The sequence below is a fragment of the Ictidomys tridecemlineatus genome, chromosome 1 (genome assembly GCF_052094955.1).
Source record: "Ictidomys tridecemlineatus isolate mIctTri1 chromosome 1, mIctTri1.hap1, whole genome shotgun sequence".
NCBI classification, from domain to species: domain Eukaryota; kingdom Metazoa; phylum Chordata; class Mammalia; order Rodentia; family Sciuridae; genus Ictidomys; species Ictidomys tridecemlineatus.
The window spans coordinates 143,197,134-143,216,768 of NC_135477.1; positions in this window are offsets into that span (position 1 = coordinate 143,197,134).

Consider the following 19,635-nt stretch of genomic DNA (forward strand, 5'->3'; position numbering starts at 1 on the left):
CGATAATAAGGATTGAGTCAGGGAGTTGTAGAAAGAAGGATGTAATTCACAGAGGAGAAAAAGAGAAAATATATTAATGTGATCATGCTATTTCAATACAGAGGAATTTTACTTATATGCATTAGTTAGTAAGAAAAAAATACAAGTTAGTGTAACATTTACACATTATGGAATATTTTTTAGAGATATAGTCTTGTATTCTCTAAATATGTAATACAATAAGTTGTCAAGAAGATATGGCATATTTCTTGAAAAATTTGAGTAAATTGACATGTAAAATATAAATGGTGGACTGATCCTAAATTTTAAAAATCATTGTTTTCTCTGAATTTTCTCATGCTGCTAAGATACTTAGCGAACTTTTTGTATTTTAAATAAAACTATAAAATTTTATTCCATTCATTTCCAATAGAATAAAACTTCTCAGTAATATACAAATAAATAAATTTATACTGTAATTATAAAATTGTATTAGGTGTTTTCCTATGCTGACATATTCTATTTTTAAGCTATAAATAACATCCTTATATATTTAGTAGCCAAATATTTTAAGTAAGTTATTTGCATTCCTTTACAAATAGAAATACAGCAAAATCCAACAGGGCTCAGATACTATTGAACATGATGTGCTATTTTTTCATTTTTAAAAATATATTTTTCAGGGTTGGGGATTTAGCTCAGTGGCAGAGTGAATGCTTCATATGTGAAAGTGCTGAGTTCATTTCTCAGCCCAGAAAAGTGAAAAATAAAAATCTATTTTTCTGTAATGGCTTGCTATTTACATTACAATACAATTCTATCTCCCATAATAATCCATATTTTCTCAATGACTCTGTAGGGAGATGATCAAACTACTTTGGAGAAAACATTTTTTAATCCTGGCCAACCTTTCTCTGAAGCAGTGCTCACAGCTAACATTCAAGGAGGAGAAACACTGCCAAATATTTCAAAGTTCAGAGGACAGCTCAGCCCTTTCTTGGAACACCTTTATGAACACTTGATTCCATATAAGACGCACTGCTTGCAATACTGGAGTTGGAAACAAAGAATGATTGCCCACTAACCCAACTTGAAAGAGATTTTTAGTCTCATTTGCTCAGCAAGATTGTCACGGAGGTACACAGAAAGGAATCTGGGAGTATTTTATGCCTCATAGTAAGCAGACATAAAAATATTCCTCATTTATTATCCTCCTAAAATTGTTGTCATAATGCAATTATGTAAATGAGGACTTGTAATCACACTGAGTATTTGTTCCGGTTTTGAGGCAAATACTTATTAGATCAGAGCAGTTTAAAGAAAACAAGAACTCACCACCAACAGAATTCAGGGAACGTGAAAGAGCATGAGAAATTCCCATTGGAACTGTTCCCAACATGTTGCATAAATAAAGGTAGGGTTTGTTGAAGCATTCCGCCCACCCCCTCATTTTCTGAGAAAGAGGCATGCATAGTTTGAGGAATGAAGCATGGCTCAGGCAGTCATCACCACCTCTTCTATCCTTGGTCCTGGGGTGTGTGTGTGTGTGTGTGTGTGTGTGTGTGTGTGTGTGTGTGTGTGTGTTTCCTTTCATATTCCCCAGCTTTCTCTAGCTTTCTCCCACTCCTCATACCCTCCACAAAGGATTTCCAGCAGAGAGCAGCTGGTGCCCCGTATTGGCTGCTTTCCCCAGACTCAGGGGGCTTTCACAGGAAATCAATGGCTGCTTATTTTCCCCTGTACTGCAGTTTTATGTGTGGACTGACATGGCCCCAACCATACTGATCCATTCTGCAGAGCTATTTCCATTCAGATGTGCCTCTTTACAAATAGCGGAAATTAGTGGAGGGCCAGTGTCAAACTGCTTGTCACATCTTGTTTTCAATCTGTTGAAATCAGGTTTATAGTGTCCTATTCAGAAGCCTGGGCTCCTTTTGAGTTACACAATGCATTTCAGGAGTTCCATCAGGCGATTAATGCAGAACTTCACATTGCTATTAAAAAATAATCAAAATGATTAGGCTTTTGAATTTTTTGAAGGAACTTATTTGCATGGAATGTGTTGTTTTAATTGTACAATGTCATTTATTCCTGGTTATTCATCTCCCTAATGTATAAAAGTATTCCTTGTTCATTTGTCAGTATTAGAGCTGCAAAGTGTGAATATGTTCTGGTGATTTAGTTACACTGAATGAATTACTAACCCTGTACTATGAGCATGAATACAGTCAATACCATCCACACCATGCTAGTATTCCTCAAACTTTCAAACAAAAACAATTAACATGTGTTACATGCATACCATGCACCTAGACCACCACTAAATGCTTTACAACTCATTTAATTCTCACAACAACTCTAGAGGTAGTTCCTATTATGATCCCCATTTGATTGATGAGGTAATTGAGATTTAAAGTGATTAAGGAACTTGCTCCAAGTGTCACAGTTTGTTAGAGACTAAGCTGAGCAGTCTAAAATCCAGAGTCCACAAAGTAACCCTCACATGATATTGACTCCTTATAAAAATAGTTTTGTTTTGCTTCAGGGTCATTTGTATATTTAGTGTGCAAATGTACTCTGAAAGCTCAGGAAAACCTACACTTGAGCCTGGTACTAGAACTAACTTCAGTCAATGGATAACAACGTAAAGTGAAATGTGTCTGACCAGCCTCTTAGGTGCGGCAGTTCAGGGACCACCAAAAGAAAAGAGCAGGTTTTATGACGGTGCTAAACTGTGATGGGAGAGGAAGAGCTCAGGCTCAAAACAAGAAGATAAAGAGATCTCAGCAATGAGGGGAGGCAGGTTTACTTTCAGGAACATCCCAGGTGTCACCAAGGTTGAGTACTCAGAGATGAGCTTTCTTCCTGCAGTGTTTCTCTGGGAAAACATGGCCAGGGAGTGCCACTGCATGCTTCCAGAAGGAATGTCACCCCCTGAATGCTTGGCAATGGGATTGAACTGGGATGCCGATTCCAGTCTTGAGTTGGGTCTTCCTATCCAATTTGAACCAATTTTCTATGTCTATAAATGAAAAAAAAATTAAGAAATGCTCAACAAAAAGGAATATTAGGACAAAGTATTAACTGCTTAAAAGTTGTTTTTCTTCAATTTTCTTCCATTTTTAAGGATAGAGAAAATGATATTATAGACAAATTAAAATATAATCTCCTCTCTTTCTCCCCAGAGACAGCCACACTTATAAGTAATGTAATAACTGGTACAGGTTTTTATGCTTTCAGTAACTCTTGGGTATCCAGAACCATTAAACATATTTTATGTGTTTTGTGAAATTTACAAACGGTAGTATGCTAAACATAAAATGCATCTTAATTATTTCATTCTACTCTATGTTTTGGAACCTGAGCTTGACATTATAGATCCATGTTGGAACACATACTTCAGCTGTTTTTTTTTATGGGACTTCATTTAATGAACCTACTATTATTTATTGTTTTGCTTGCTTATGTATCTTTGTGTCATTTCCAGATTCTTTTGTATATTACAAATAGAACACAAGATGACTCCCTGCATATTTCCCTCCAGGAATGTATAGGGATTTCTTTGGGTAATATACTCTGGGATGGTGATACTAGATTATGAGAAACATACATTTTTAATTTCAGTATAGTTTTGCCATATTGCTTTGCTAAATAGCTGCAGCAATTTATACAACTTCCAACAGTTATTAAGAGTCCTTATTTCCCAGTGGCCTCTTTAAAATGTAGTAATTTTTTTTCTTGCTTTGCCAATGTGATATATGAAAAAATGACCTTATTATTTTAATTTCCAGAATCACTAGTGAGGTTAAGGATATTATATAGTGATTGTAACCATTCAGGTTTAAATTCTTTGCCCATCATTTTAAATCAGGTTACCTCATTGTTGTTGTTTAATCATTCATGGAATTCTTCACATAAATTTATTGTCATTTATCTCTATAACAAATACATTCTCTGAATCAGTTATATGTCCTTTTTATGTTGTATGTTAATTATACAGTATACAGTAGTTTCAAATCTAAGTATAGTCTATTTTATGGAATTTTTCTTTTTCCATATGTGCTTTTTTCTATATCTCATTTAAGAAATTCTTTTTTATTGGTTTAGTTATACACAATAACAGGATTCATTTTATATAATTATGAAAGCATGGAATATAATTTGTTCTAATTCAGTTCCCTGTACTTCTCTTTACCCTCATTTTCTCCCTCTCCCTGTTCTCTTCCCTCTACAGACATTCTGCTATTTATAGTTTTTTTTTCTGAATTAGTGTCTTGTGGATGTATATAATTTGGAGATTCACGGTGGTATATTCATGCATGTACATAGGGAAGTTAGGTCAGATATGTTCCACTGTCTTCCCTATACCATCCTTCCACCCTTTCTTTCCACCATTTCCTTTCTCTACTCTACTCATCTTTCTTTTTTGTTAATCCCCCACATTGTTTTGAATAAGCATCCACATATCAGAGAAAACATTCCATATTTGACTTTTGGGAACTGACCTTTTACTTAGCACAGTGGTCTCACAATCCATCCATATACTGGCAAATGCCATAAAGTCAGTATTCTTTATGACTGAGTAATACTCCATTGTGTATATATACCACATTTTCTTTATCATTTTGTCTCTTGAAGGGCACCTAGGTTGGTTCCATAGCTTAGACATTGTTAATTGAGCTGTTATAAACATTGATGTGAATGCATCATTGTAGTATGCTGATTTTAAGTCCTCTGGGTATATACCCGGGAGTGGGATAACTGGGTCAAATGCTGGTTCCATTTCAAGTTTTCTAAGGAAGCTTCCTACTACTTTCCAGAGTGGTTGCACCAATTTGCAATCCCACCAGCAATGTATAAGTGTACCCTTTCCTCACATGCTCACCAACATTTATTTCTCTCTGTATTCTTGTTAATTGCCATTCTGACTGGAGTAAGATAAAAATCTCAGGGTACTTTTTATGTGCATTTCTCTAATTGCTAGATATGCTGAACATATTTTCATATATTTGTTCAGCACTCATATTTCTTCTTCTGTGAAATGTCTTTCAGTTTCTTTGCCCAGTTATTGATTGGGTTATTTGTTGTTTTTTGTATGTTTGCTTGTTTTTGCTATTAAGCTTTTGGGGTTCTTTATATATCCTTGAGAGTAATGCTCTCAGTTGGCAGGGGGCAACAGTTTTTCTCTCATTCTGTAGGCTCTCTTCATGCTCTTGATTGTTTTCTTGCTGTAAAGAGGGTTTTTTTTAGTTTGATACCACCCCATTTATTGATTCTTGATTTTAGTTCTTGTGCTTTAGGAGTCTTATTGAGGAAACTGGTTCCTAAGCCTACGTGATGGAATGTTGGCTCTACATTTTCTTCTAGTAGTGGTAGGGTTTCTGGCCTAGGTCTTCAATCCATTTTGAATCAAGTTTTGTGCAGGGTGAGAGATAGGGATTAAATTTCATTATTCTACATATGGATTTCCATTTTTCCCGGTACCACTTGATGAAGAGGCTATCTTCTGTGTGTTTTTGGCAAGCTTGTCTAGTATGAGATAACTGTATTTATGTGTGATTGTCTTCTTCTTCTTCTCCTTCTCCTTCTCCTTCTGTACTATACCTCTATAGAAGAATTAGAGGTCCAACATTGTGATGCCTCCTGCTTTGCTCTTGTAAATAAGGACTGTTTTGATGATTCTAGGTCTCTTTATTTTTCCAAATAAATTTCAGAGCTGCTTTCTCTAGTTCCGTGAAGAATATCTTTGCAATTTTTGTGGAAATTGCATTGAATCTGTATATCACTTTTAGTATTATGGCCATTGTGACAATATTAATTCTGCTTATCCAAGTAGATAGGAGATATTTCCATCTTCTAAGGTCTTCACTTTCTTTCTTAAGAGTTCTATGCTTTTCATTGTAGAGGTCCTTATTTCTTCTGTTTGATTCTAAAGTTTTGTTTTTGTTTTTCTTTTGAGGTTATTGTGATAATTTTCATAACTTTCTTTTCAGTAAATTCACAATGGGAGTATAGGAATGTGATTGATTTATAGATATTGGTCTTACATCCTGATACTTTGCTGAAGTTATTTATGAGCTCTAAAATTCTTCTGGTGGAGTTTTTTTTTTTTTTTTTTTGAGTATTGTAAATATAGGATTGTATTGCCAGAAAAACAGAGATAATTTGAGCTCTTCTTTTCCTATTACTATTCCTTTAATTTCTTTTTCTTGCCTAATTGCTCTGATTAGAATTTCAAGGACTATGTTATAAAGAAGTGGCAAAAATGGTCGTTCTTTTCTTTTTCCTCTTTTTAAAGAAAATTACTTCCGTTTTTCTCTATTCAGAATAATGTTGGTCTTGGATCTGTCATACATATCCTTCACCATTTTAGGTTAGTTCATGCTATCACTAGTTTTTCTAGTATTTTAGTCATGAGTGGGTACTATACTTTGTCAGATGCTTCTCTGAATCTATTGAGATAATCGTATTCTTGTCTTTAAGTCTATTTATGTGGTGAATTAAACTTACTGATTTTTCTATGTTGAATCAACATTTCATCCCTGGGATGAAACTCACTTGGTCATAGTGTACTATATTTTCATGTGTTTTTATGCATTTTTCTAATATTTTATTAATACTTTTTGTATCTATGTTCATGAAGGATATTGTCATGAAGTTTTCTTTTCTTGATGTGTCTTTGTCTGTTTTTGGTAACAGAGAGATACTGAATTTGTAACATGAATTTGGCAGTATTCCCTTCTTTTATATTTCATGGAATAATTTCAGGAAGATTTATATTAGTTCTTCTTGAAAGGTCTGGTAGAACTCAGTTGAGAATCTATCTTTTCCTGGACTTTTCTTTTTTGAAGCCTTTGGACAGCTGCTTCAATTTCATTTCTTGAAATGGAACTGTTTAAGTTTTCTGTATCCTCATTTGGGTAGATCATATGTCTAAGGTATTTGTCATATCTTCATGAATTTCTAGCTTATTGAGTTATAAATTTTGAAAATAGTTCACTATCCCCTGGATTTCAGTAATGTTGGTGGTGATATTTCTGTTTTCCCCTCAGATTATTATAATTTTTTTCCTCTTTCCATTTTTCTTTAGATTAGTTTGGTTAAGGTTTTATCAATTTGGTTTATTTATTCAAAAAACAAACTCTTTGTTTTGTTGACATTTTGTATTATTTTCATAATCTCAATTTCATTGATTTTGGCTCTGATTTTAATTATTTCCTGTCTTTTATGGATTTTGATTTTTTTTCTTCTTTTTCGAGGGACTTGAGATATAATTTTAGATTATTTATTTACTATCTATTTTTTAATGAATAAGCTCAATAATATGAAGTTTTCTTTTAGAATTGCCTTCATACTATTCCAGAGATTTTGATATGTTGTATCACTATTCTTATTTACTTCTAAGAACTTATTACACTCCTGATTTCTCCTGGTATCTATTCAACATTCAAAAATGTATCATTTAATCTCCAGGTGTTAGAGTGCATAACTATATCTATCTATCTATAGCTATCATCTATCTATATCTATCATCTATCTATCTATGTGTATATATATGTGTTTGGATTTGCTAAGATTGTGATCTGTTTTAGAAAATGTTCTATGTGGTGATAAAAACAAAGTTAACCCAGTCAACAATGGATAAAATATTCTATAGATATCTGTTTGGTCCAATTTATTAATTGTATTTTTCAGTTTTGTAGAATCTTTAGTCATTTTGTTTTGTTTTAATAATCTCTCCAATGATAATAGAGAGGTGTTAAAGTCACTCAGTATTAATGTATTGTGGTCTATTTGATTCTTACTAATGAGAAGGTTTTGTTTGTTGTTCATAGATGCTCTCCATTTGGGGGAGCATAAAAAGTTATGAACATATATCTCATTGATGTCTGATTCCCTTAAGCAGTATGAAATGACCTTCTTTGTGTCTTCTAATTAATCTTGGCTTGAAGTTTACTTTATGTAATATAAGAATAGCAACTCTTAAGTGTATACTAGATTCATGTAAATGATATGTTTTTTCCCATCCTTTCATCTTCAGTTTGTGAATGTTGTTGCCTGTGAGTTGAGTTTCTTACAGACAGAATATTGTTGGGTCTTGCTTATTTTCTTAACCCTTTCTACCAACATATATCTTTTGATCTAAGAGTTTAGACCATTTGCATTCAATGCTATTGTTGTGATTTTTAGTACAAGCTCTCTACCTATTAATTCTTTTAACTTTTGTTTATCATAGAAGGTTTGTATTTCTTCTTCAATTCTGAAGCTTAATTTTGAAGGATATAGAATTCTTGGTTAGCATCCATTTTCTTTCAGAGCTTGGTATATGTTATTCCAAATCTTCCTGGCTTTTACTGTCTGGGTTGAGAGTTGAAATAGAAATTACTTTAACATGTAATTTACTATTACATATGACCAGTCATTTTTTTCTCTTGCCACTTTTAAAATTCTATTCTTATTCTATATGTTAGACATTTTCATAATAATGTGTATTGCAGTGAGTCTATTGTAATTTTTTATATATTTTGAGTCCTACATGTCTCCTGTGTTTTATTTTCCATCCCATTATTAAGGTTTAGAAATTTTTCTGATATTACTTCATTGAAAAGATTGTACATTCCTTTAGTTTGCATCTTAGAGCCTTCATCTGTCTCAGAGAATCTTCAGTTTGGCTGTTTAACGTTATTCCAGAGTTTTTGAATATTCTGTTCATGGTCTCGTAACATCTTTTCTTTATAGTCAACTTTAAGATTATAAGTTTTGTCTTTGAGGCCAGAAAATTCTGTCTTCAAAATGGTCTAATTTATTGTTGATTCTTTCAATTGAACTTTTATTTTGGTTCATTGATTTATTTCAAGGATTTCTGCTTTTTTCTTTTTCAGAGTCTTTGTCTCCTTATCAAAGTGATTTTTCACTTCCTGTATGTTCTATGTGATTTCACTCCTTATATTTTCTTTTATCTCCCAGAATTTAAACTATGATCTTTCTAAATTTCTCCTCTAACATTTCCTCCACCGTGGTGCCAGTGAAGCTCATTGTTGAAGCACTATGGGTGGTTTGGGATGGCTTATTCACTTGCTTTTTAATATTGTTTATACCTGTACCCATATATTGTTATTGTTTTGATTTTTTTCTTTTAAGCAAAGGGCTATTTTGTGAGCTTCTTTGTCTTAAGAGTCCTGGGTTGGTGAAAATAATGGTATTTTAAGTCAATGTGTGATCCCAATATCAGTACCACTTTAAGAGATACCACTGAGCCATAATCACTTCAGGGACAAGCCTCATTCTAGTCAACCTTATAAGAAATAAAAACTTGTTGTAGTTGTTCTCTAGAGTTCCTCAAATTCAGGTATAAGTGTATAATAAAGTTCTCAGATAGGTAACAAAAAAAGTTGTTAAATTTAACCTTACTATAAATGTAAGTAAAGGAGGGAGGAAATGTAAGTAAAAGGGGAAGAAAGAAAGATTGGACAAAAAGGGAGAGAGAAAAGAGAGACAGAAAGAAATAATGAAGGAAGGAAAAGACCTGACATAAATGGATAATTTACACCAAGGTAGAAAGGAGAAATAGATGATTCCTTAGTATTTGAAGTAGTAACAACTAATGCAAGGAATGAGTAGGGATTAAGAGAAGCAGGTATATTGGGGCTGGAGCTGGGGCTCAGTGACAGAGCACTTGCCTGGCATTTGTGAGGCACTGAGTTCAATCCTCAGCACCACATATAAGTAAACAAAAATATAGTTACATCAACAACTGAATTTTTTTTTTTAAAAAAAAAGCAGGTATAAACTAAAGGTAGGAAAAAATGATAGGAAGATTCATTCCAATTACTGCTTCTAACCATTAGGTGCAAAACATTCAAATGGGTTGAAGGTACAATGTTGGCTGTTGGGTTAACAATTATCATTCAAGTTGAACAGTTATTGATATATCAAAGTTGACATTAGAATTGTTGATAGTAAACCATGTCAGGGTGAAGAAAATTTTTGTTGAATCTTAGTGTGGATTTCATTGGATATTTAGAAGATGTCCACCAGTCATCAGCTATGGATCTCTCTTGAGCTGAAAGGAGAGGCACAGGAGCCAATTCCCTAGTTGCTACAAACCTCTGACCAGCAGCTCTGGTTTGTCAGCTCAGGGGCCTGCGTCTCCCTGCTTGGAGGGTGCAGTGTTGTGAGTTGTCCTTTTCTATTGTGTGCAGTAACTCAAGATGCAGGCTCTGGAATGTTCCTCTGATTGTTTTGGGTCACCACGTATCTGCTCCCCTCTACGGGATCCTTTTTGTGGTAATGAAGATCCAGGTGGCTGGCAGTGAGTAGAGGAATTCTGGTTGTGGGCTTTCTGCAGGTGTTCTGTGATGCAGTACTCCCCCTGGTCATGACCACTCTCTGAGGTACTGCTGAGGAGGGTCTCCGGTGGTGCATCTGGATTCTAGACTCCACTGCCCCAGATTGTGAATGCAAGGCCAAACAAGTATGATGCAAGGTCCAGCAAGTACCCAAACCATGCCTTGTCATTACCCAGATGTCATCATAGTTCAGCCTGTGTACCAGTTAAGGCTGGGATCAGTCCCTTCCTGCTATGTAGATTGATAATTTTCTGCTGGGTTTCTATGTCCCTGGATATCTATGTCCCTGTGGTATGGCCCCATAATACTGGAGATTGTTCCTAGGATTCCCAGGATACCTCCCCCAGTGTCACTGTCAGGGCCTGGTGAATTTGCTTTCCTTTGTTCAGGGAGGAATCAGTTGAATTGCCAGCTCTGTCTGAGTGGAGTAAATAGATGCTGCATAGAGCTTTCTGCCCTTGCTTGAGTCACAGAGGTTGAGCAGGGATAGACCCATTTCTTGGCAAGGATCCCCACCAGTGATAGGGTTTCAGCAATTTTCGGCTAGTCATGGTCCTTCTAGAAGTTCTTTCTGGATGGTTTCTTAAGAGGTCCCAGAAATTCTTGCTTAGGACAAAATTATATGGATTGTTTCCTATATATTGAGCAGCTTTATTGAGCATTAGTCTTACATTTTAATATAGTGATTCAAAACACATAATTCTGAAAATTTCATATAAGAAGAAAACTGAAAAGCTTTCCCAAAAAACTCTATTCATTCAATCTCACAAAAGGCTCATGGAACGGGTGGATTTTGTTCTACCCTGGAATTCATAGAGGAGATAAGTGAACTTTAGATTGACATGTACCTCCTGAAACAACTCCTGTGTTCTCCATTTAAGTTTACTCCAGCTACAATATCCAGTCTCATTATTCCCTCATTTAGTCTATTGTCACTGTCACAAAAGACAAGCACTAAATTGTCATGTCATTATTTCGTGTGAGTTAATTATTTATTCTCTCTTCCCACTGGGGTGGGGTTTGAAGAGCAACAATAATTATAATAAAGCAGTAAATCTGGTCACAAATAATAGGAATTCTAGCACCAGTACTTCTACTGACAAGCTATTTAACCTTGGGCAAGTCAATTAACCTCTTTAAAAAAAAAAAATCACAATTGTACTTTGCCCTGACCAACTAACAAGCTTGCAGTAGAAAGAAAATAAATATCTTTAAAAATTCTAGGCCAAAACTAATCTAGTAAAAATCATTCATTTGAGGAATCAGCACCTTGAATTGATAATTCCTATACTATAGTATATTATAAATTGTGATCCCTACCTACTCATATAGGTATGTATATGATGTTAAAGATTTTCTTAATTTTTGTCCTATGAATGAAACTTATAGAATGCATAACAGTTTTCTTACCATTCTAACCGTTGGTCTTAATTTTTATGTAGTCTATTTAGGCCTTCCAACTTCCTTCAATTTTTTCACTGAAACTATCAATGTTACTTCATTTTTTTTCCTCTTTAGTAGCCACTTCACACACCAACCAAATGAATTTATTTGACTTTCTCATTTTAAATTACTACCAGCAAGAAAATATTAAATACTCATTTTCTCTGGCTGACTGTGAATTTTTCAATGCATATAATTTGGAAAAGTTCCATTTACCTACATTTTTATTATCCATTCCCTTATATAAGATGCTAAAGGATATAAAAGAATGTTCAAGCTGAACAAAATGGTCTATCAAAAAAAATCACTTGATTTCTTTCATTTATGATCCTTAGGTATATCAAAAAGACAGCTTGCTAAAATGCTGTGGGATAGTCCTGACTGAAATAACATAAAAACTAGATGACCTTCTTATGGCATAAATGCCTTGACTCTAACTATACTAATAGTTTATCATTAAAATCTATGACTCTCAAATTCATTTATCAAAGCCCATCTTTTTCTAAATAGAAGCTTTCCTTATAGGAAACCTGGGAAGTATGATTTTTTTTCTCTTCCTACAAAAGCTGAAATATTTGATGTACCACATATTTTCATTGAATTATGTGTACAGAGACCAAGGAAATATGTGACAAAGGCCAAAGACATCAAATCATTTCTGAGGACTCAACAAAGATTCTTCATGAATTTAGCAATTGATGTGCCCTACATTGTTTTCAGGAACCATTATGGGCTAAACAAGATAATTTACCACAAAGGTATAAAAAGGACATCATCTCTTTGGTCTGTCCTTATAAGTAGCTTTTTATCATAACTATGATAATTGCCAAATGAGAGGGTTTGCAAAATGATATTAAAATATTGAAGATTGTACATCATCTGAGCTGTATGAATAGAAATGTATAAGGGTACAAGAATTGAAGGGCTAGCTGTAAGAGAGACCAGATATTAGAAGAAAAGATAAAAAGAATATTAAGTTCTAGTAAAAATGATTTGAATGCAGAATTCCTTTTCCACTCTAATATCTAATCAAGCCTGAGTAGAAAAAAAAATTATTAGACACACAAGAACTCAGGAAACCTATCACCTAAAACTCTGTCTGAAAAAAAGTATGAGAATACTTTGCAGCAAAATGAAAAAGGAATCTAAGGAGTAGGAAGATATGAAATGTATCTTAGAGTTAAAATAAAGACACTCTCAGGAATAAAAAGACAGTGATCTCAAGATGTAAGCTGTGCACCACATTGGCAACTAATAAGTTAGAACAGAAAGTCAATGGTTATCTAGAATAACACACAGTATGGTTAGGAAGCCAGGTTCTTTTGTAAACTTATGTTCATCATATTCTCTATGAGTAGGAACAAATGAATGACAAAGGAAAATGTGTCCATCACTTTGTCATTCACACACTTGATTCCATAATTAGTATTTACCTGATAGTAACAATAAAAATGTTGTTTCTTAGCTTCAAGTTTAAACTAAAACTATAGACAAAGCTTGGCAGACTAAATTGTGTGTTGTCCAATTGTTGATTATTTAAAATAATAATATGATGAATTAAGTTTGAAAAGATATTGAAAGAAAGAGATAGAGAAAAATGCAAGGGCACATTTTCTTACCATAATAGTAGGCACAATTGTTATCAACTTGTGTAATAAGGACTTATGGTATTAGAATATTATGTTACATCATAATTATAACTAGTGGAAGTGAAAATTTAAAAATGTATCTGGCAGACTTGGGAAGTAATTTGGAAGGGGTTTTAAGAGTATACCAAGTGTACAATATTCTAGTTCAGAGAGTCTATAAATGCCAGTGAAATTTATGGATCAAGAAATATAAGTGGGTTATTTAGAATCATGAAGGTTGGTGGCCCCACCAGAGGTATTACAACAAGTGATGATAGAACAGAAGGAAGGGCAAGAGGATTTACTTTCAATTATACCAGTTAACACTATTGTGCTTTTCACCATAGTATGCATTATTAACTATTATAATAAATATATAGACAGAAAAAGAATACTTTTTTATATTTTGATAAGCAATTATCTCTACAAAAGCATGGGTATTCAGTGCTATCCAATATCATTTCTGAAATAGTCTATGCTTCACTGTTCAATATCACTAGCCATGTAGCAACTGAGAATTTGAAATATAGTTCATGGAAACTGAAGAATTAAATAGTAATTATTTTCATTATTTTAAATTTAAATATGTACATGTGTCCCATGCCTACCATATTGGTTAGTTCAGTAACAAACAATTCTTAATCTTTTACTCTCAAAAACCCTTTGTTGTTGTTTCCCTCAAAATCCCCCATGCTTTCAAGGATTTTGCCAACCCCATTTCAGTAAAAACATATTTGTTTACTGATCATAATTATATACATAATCCCTAACTAAATCCTTGATGAGCCAGAGCAGTATCACTTCATCAAGCCTTACCAAAACCAAAGTCACCTGATGCTTTAGAGGGGAGGGATTCATTCACAATAAGGATACAGCTTTTATTAGTCATTTTGAAATAAAAAGGTAGTTCACAGACTCTCTGCTAGAGTAACAAGAATTTCACAGGGTCCCACAATTTCTGTCAGATCTTAACGTTCTAAAATCCTGTCACTGTGTTCCCTTTCAGGTTCCTGATGAAATAATGAAGGACAGAGATTTGGGAAAATACCTCTACATCCTCTTTACAGCTGTAAGTTCTTTGCTTCTCCTTGGAAGAACTTGGTTGCTCTTTGGTATCCCAGAAATTAGTGAAACCTGCTAAGGTATGGGACTTTATCCCACTTGAGGCACTACTCATTATCAAGTCCTAGAGGCTACAACTAGCAAATGGTTCACATGCTGGAGGGAGCACAGTTGCCCCTTATCACAGCCTCACCCATGTAACCATTTCCAATATTCAGTTCCACCATGAAGGGAATAAAAATAATGCTATGCCTTCTTCTCTTGCTTCTGTCATTGAGGGGAAAAAGGGCATTCTTTGGAGCAAAGATTTGACATTGTCTCATTTATGTTCTGCTCTACAGAGGCATCAAAATGTCACTGGATATAATTAATAAGAATGCAAAGTGAATAAGAGTAACACACAGGTTTTCAGTCACCCAGAAAAAAATAGTTTTTCATATGCTTATCTCCCTCTTAGAAAATGAGATGCTTGGAAATCATATTTTTTTTGTCTAGCACTTCACTCAGTGTCATCAAGTAAATTCCTAAAAATTTGTTTGAATATTTGTTGAAAAAATAAAGGAATAATCTATAGGCTTATGCTCAAAAACTTAAAAACAGGATGGAAATATAATTTTACTCTCTCCTTCTCTCAGTCTCTATTAATACAAAGGTACCACTTGCATCTTGCACCACTGGTCTGCACCCACACTTGCCCAGCATCCTACTGATTCAACCCATGCATAGCATTCTCAGTTCTTCTTTTATTTCTATTCTCATTGCCACTAACTTCATATGGTTTATCTGATCTCATGTGGATTATTTTAAGAATTTGTAACTGGTTCCTATCACCAATTTGCCTGTCTCCCAGGTTAACCTGTAAACATAGTGTTTCTGTTCAAGGTATCTTAAGAGCAAAGTGAGGACATATTATCACCAGTTAATATTATCCATTATTTAGAAACAGTGAATATATAAAAGAAGAAATACCATAAAACCAAATCATTAAATGTGAAAAGCATAAGAATTTCTTAGCACAATGATACAATGTCCTTTTTTTAGGTGATAAAACATTTGAATAATAATTTGAGATTCTTAAATTTCATGACCCTAAATTCATTGTAAGATTTTTGAGAGCAATATTCACATTTTATGCTTGTTTTATCCACTTATTGTGCCTACTTCTTATTAGATATTTACTCTATATTGTATTCTGTATTATTCAATAGAAAAATAGCAATTCAAGGGATAAAAATGAAAGGCAAAACACCTTATTTTGGCCTTTGTTTAGTTTGGAACACTAGAAATTTTGTTGCCCTATCAATGAAGTCATTGTACATCAGTGAAGATGATGTACATTTTTTTAAAAGCATGTCTTTAAAGTTAGTCTTGAGGCTAACTTTGTTTTATGATGACTAGACCTGATGTATTCTACTTGTTGTTTATATGACTAGAGCCATGTCAACAATGAATATTGGTCCAAAATGTGGAAGGAGTCTGCAAAATTCAGAAGGGCTGATTTGTATTTAGTGCTTCCTCACAGAATATAAATAATTCTCAGTTGACTTCTAAGCCCATAAGGTCTTTTTAAAACAGAAAAAGAAAGCAGCAGCAGAGTAGAGGGTATTGTGAAGGAGTGGAGAATATTGGACTGGTTTCCTGCTTGCTAAAGAGCTGCTAAAATACATGTTATTTCCAGAGAACTTCTGTCATACAGAAATCTGTACATAGAACCAGCTTTTAAAAATAGAGAATTAAATCAGATTCTAATTCTGACTAATCAATGTGGCTACAGCATTATTTTCAATTTAATGTTGTTCTTCATTATTTTGTTTTCACATGGTTCAAATATCAATATAGCATAAGGAAATTTTAATAAAATTATCACCTTGATTCCTGATGTCATATGCCCTCTCTCATTTCCATGGTACACAATCTCTTTCCTTAATTTCTTAAGAATTCTTCCAAACTTTCTTTATCCAAATGCATGCAAATAAAAATGCATATTTTCATTATTCACCTTGCTTACAAAAATAATAGTTACATGTCACTTAGTTACAGGAGTTTTCTTTTTTTAAAAAAAAAAGTGCCATTATGTGATTCCAATGATGTGTGAACATCAAATGGTACTTACAAAAACCTAGAGGGGATAACCTGTTACACATCTGGATATTATGGGACCATCACATGTGTGGTCTTTCACTGACAGAAACAATGCTATGTGTCATTGACTGTGTTGCCTAGCTGCATTCTGTGAAAATTTTATGTAACTTTTTTTTTTTTTTTTTAGAAATCTTTTTATATCATGGGCTGGAGTTGTGGCTCATTGGTAGAGTGCTTGCCTGGCATGTGTGAGGAACTGGGTTCAATTCTCAGCACCATATATAAATAAATAAGTAAACAAATTGAATAAAGGACCATCAACAACTTATATAGGTATATATAAATTAGAAAAAAACATATCATATTATATTATATAAACATATTGTATCATCACATGATTAGCTTGTTTAATCTTTTTCTGACTGCACAGCATTGTTTTATAGGCATGTATATAAATTATTTAAACAGTCCTTGCCAGTGATCTTTTAGAATATTTTCAACATTTTCCTATTGCAAAAAAATAGTAAGAAGTAATAAATAATTTGGAATATATGTAGTATTGTATATATGCAGGTAGATATGTGGAATAAATTTCCAGACATCTAATAGAACAAAGGGTAAAACTTAAGGCAAAATCTTGGATTTCTACACAGCAAATATCAATGACAGAAGACGGTAGAAACGGCCTTATCAGCCAACATTATTATACACAATGAACATATTGTTCAGGGATAACAGCATCAGACAACAAAAACCTTGAACATATATAGTACAAAATATATAACATTGAAACACTGGTAGAATGGCCATTTGAAAACTAAATTCAATCAATGACTTAGAAATGGAAAAAAATACAATAAAAGTTATGAGATTTCAATATTTTGAAACCTGAGATTAATAGAAATAATAAATGTGATATTAATTTTGTTTAACCCAACCAAATATAAAGACTGATTAGGTAAAGGTTACATTAAAATTAACAAAATGGGAAGATGAAAGAAGGAAGTAGTGAGGTGATTTGGGTTATAATGTTCATATTTATATAGAAAGGACTCAATCAAAATTGTCTAAGAATAAGGTATAAAACTTTTAAAAAATTAAGATTATAATTTTAATGTTCCATTCACATTCTGTTTTTCATTATTAGAATTGTCTTAGAAAAGAAAGCCTTGTGGTAAATACTTAAAATTAGTAATTTCCTTGTTTCATTCATTTTTTTCCTTTATTGAAGATGAGAGTCAAATTTAAATGTAATAATTTTATTACAAATTAGATAAAATATTGGGTTATTATGCAAATTATAACTTATTATTATAAAAATTAAAACATCTTTATATCTACCTATCTTCTTATTTAAATTATGTATCTATATAAAAAAGATAATGTCTGGCATTGAGGTCTCATAAAAAATGCTTTATTTATGAATGCTGACTTGGATTTTTAGTTGTTATTGTTTTATTTTCTTATACTTTTAATTTTTATATTCTTTCTTCATCTACTTAAATTCTTTATACCAAGTATGATTTTAAAACCAAATAGTTCACAAATATTTTAAATAATAAAAGAGGAATATATTCACTGTAGCTTTTAAGTTAATTATCATGCTAGATATAAATCAATAGCCCAATAATTAGGAAAAGATTATGTAAAATAAAGCATTATTAAGCATATTGAATTCTAATCAAAACCTAAATAGTAATTGTAAAGCCCATGAGCCAACAAGGAAAAATATTAATAATATGATTAAATGAAAAACATCAGAAAAATTGTAAGTTCAGTTTAAATGCAACTGTTTGATATATATCTCAACCATGATGGATAGAAATAGGAGACAAATGAATTGTAATTGTTTTGAACTAAGGTAGTGATGATGCATGTGATTATTTTCTTCTTTCTCGTGTTTTGGTAGTATTGCACGTGGTTGATTGGATAGTATTTAACAATACAAATGACTTCATTTTGCTACTCAAATGTCTGAGTTAACCCACAAACATTTATGGCTTCCACAGAATTAATGCCATGAATTTATGTAGCTACTTTTGGCAGAATCATTCTGATATAAATAAATCCAAGAAGCTCTTCTGAAATAATTTAGATCAAGGATTTGTTCAGAGGAATCTACTGAGACAATTCACTATCTTTATTTTTTATATAACTTATGAACATATCATCTTAGAAAGTGATAGGAATACATTAAAAATATTACCCAGCTTTCTCTCTAAGCTTAATGTGAACAATATTGGAAATCGTGAGAACATATGCTTTTGATTTGAAATAGTTTCTAATTTTGGATTTTTATTTGTAATAGCCAAGACATGAGCATGTGTTTAATTCAAATGGATCTTTCATTCAAGATATTGAAAGAGCTTAGCAAATTTTGAACAAGTTTTTTTTTTGTGTGTGTGGAGGGGAGGATGTATAGCAAGAGGTTGGAAGAAGAGAAGAAGAGAGAGATAAGAATTTCTATCACCTGCAGGATCCTTGCACAAGAACCCAGACTGCATAGTAGGTCATTATCTACTCAGCCTTGAACCTTGGATTTTGTTTTGTTAAAGTTGAATACAACCTATTATTTCCTACAGAACAGTGAAGGTTTTAGCTACACACTATACTTGATTTTTTGTTGTTGTTGTTTTTGGTTTTTGGTCTAATCTCTTGTGGGTAGGTTCTCTTTCATAAGCAAAAACAATTCTTCCAATGGAGCCATATGAACAATGGAAATTATTGACTTTACTCTTCTGCCACTGGTAGATTAATACTAAAGTGTTGCTGAGACATTTATTCTGCCTTCTGAGAACCCATCAAGGAGATGTGTCAATACCTGGCATAATTTTTCTGGGCTTCTAGGTGGGCAGCTTGATACCCACACAGAATAGAAGCTTACAATTTGTGAGAGTTGAGAAAAAAAGCAGAACTGCAATTGACAGCTATATACAGGCCATTATTTACCTTTAGAGAGAAGCAAAGGAGGAAACTGGAGCCACTGGCTAAAAACTTTATCGACACTCACACATCCGTGTTGGTGTCCCTTATGGGCCTTGTTATTCCTCAACCCCAGCAGAAGTGAGAAATGGAATAGCATCAGATGTTTT